This window comes from Sinocyclocheilus grahami, unplaced genomic scaffold, assembly GCF_001515645.1.
Source record: "Sinocyclocheilus grahami isolate Dianchi unplaced genomic scaffold, SAMN03320097.WGS_v1.1 scaffold233.1, whole genome shotgun sequence".
NCBI classification, from domain to species: Eukaryota; Metazoa; Chordata; class Actinopteri; order Cypriniformes; family Cyprinidae; genus Sinocyclocheilus; species Sinocyclocheilus grahami.
Window position 1 is genome coordinate 3,571,944 of NW_015505412.1, and position 2,067 is coordinate 3,574,010.

The following is a 2,067-nucleotide window of genomic DNA, read 5'->3' on the forward strand; positions in this document are numbered from 1 at the left end:
TTATTCATACTATGGAAGTAATGGGGGCCCAGCAACTGTTGGGTTGCCAGTATTGTTCCAAATATATACTTTTACATTCAACAGCAGACGGAAACTCATACAGGTTTAGAACAACATCAGACCTTTAATTTTTGGGTGAGGTATTCCTCTAAAGCAGCCTAATTTAGTTGCTGTTAAAAATGTATGTCAATAATGTTAATCAATATTTCTCAGAATTGTGACTTAATATTTCACAGTTGTTGTGACATTGTATTGTATAATTGCAACTGTTTCTCACAATTGCAACTCTATTTCTCAGAATTTGTGACTTTATTATTATTTTTGTGACTCACAGTTGTGACTATTTCTCAGTTAAGGCTTTATATCTCAAAACTGTGACTATATCTCAATTGTAACTTTTTTTCAATTCTGGCTTTATATCTCATGATTGTCACTGTATATCTCACAAGCGTTACTTTATATTTCAAAAATTACTTTATTCCTTGTAACTGCTGTAACTTCCTAATATCCTAACTGCAACTTTTCACTTTATATCCCACATTTGCATTTATCTCTCACAATTGTGACTTTTTATTTTACAATGTAACTTTGACACAATTTGCTTTTTGATTGTTTGTACTCTGAGGCAGACAGGTAGAAAGCTATTCATGAAGACCTCTTCAAATTTGTACAACATACCTTCCATAACACCACAGATTAACAGGTTCTGTTGTAGCTTTGTTGTTGCTCTGCTGTTCTACAAATGACAAACATGAGTGAAACAAATTACATACATTTTCTAATGCTTAAAACCTCCTGTTTCAACCTCGAGAGGCCTGTAATTGGCCTTCGCCGACAGCTTGGAAAGCATGTGCACTCCCATGCACCCTCCCACTGCGTATATATGAATCATGGATCATTTGTGCAAGCCTGCGGCTTCTTTGTGGCGACCCCACCAGGCTCCAGTTGACTCATGCTTAAAGGTGACTGTGATCCCTGCCAACGTTGCCATCACTGACTACCTGGTGACTGTCAGACTGGTTCCCATGAACACACGTGCAAGACAGTGATTAGTCAAAATTCGATCATTAAATTCTCATGCTGAGGTGTGGTGTGGTGGAAACTTCCTGAAAGCAGGCGCTAAGTGACTGTTGCCAGTCATTGTGGTTTAATGGCGTCTCAGGCTGATCAACAGCTCCAGGTCAGAGCCAGTGACCAGGCTGCTGAAATTAGAGAAATATGAGCCTGTGTTTTCTAGTCACGCTCCCCCACTTTAGCTCCTCTCCATGCCAGTGGCAATGCGGATAGAGAAGCCGGGCCCAATATCTGTTTTTTATATCTAGGTCATTGGGATGTGTGTGGCTTTGGATGGGAACGCAGCCTAATCTGTGGGCTTTCTCTAGTAAAATGCTTTCAGTTGTGGTGAACTTTTTCCCCCCTTTACACCTGGATCTTGCACACTAACACACTGGATCATTAGATAGCGACTCCCTGCGCTTTCACCATTCAACGTGATGTTTTTTTCCGTTGATGGTGACTGTCTCTTGAATTTAAGTCTGTGTTGTTTTCCATCCATGCAGAGGAGACAGATGGGAACAGCGTTTGTAAGCTTCCTGGTGTTTAATCGCTTCATGTTGGAGGCCTGTGAAATCAGTGGCGTAACTTTGCTTTGAAAAGTGGTGGGGACACCGCGCAACTCGTTTTGCTAGTTTTTTTTATTTAATAACCTAATTTACTTGGGGACTGGGTTTAGAGTTGAACAAACTTAATTTTTGCTTTTCAAAAATGCATCATGTACCAGGGGCGGCGCCAGAGAATTTTGAACGCAGGTGCTGCAGGGGTGCTAGATCATTGACAGAGGGAGCTGGGCAATTCAGGGCTCCAGACTCATTATTCCCACTGCTCGCTCTTTTGCTATTAATTTTCTCAGTTGGTTGCACAAGCACGGTTTTTTTTTTTGCCCTACAACATGTTGTTAATCAATGCATGCTGATGAACTTTTATCATAGATTATAGTTATATGGAAACGAAAGTAGTTAACATTCAACCCATTCTTTTTCATCAGTAGTATTATTTGTGATTTGAATT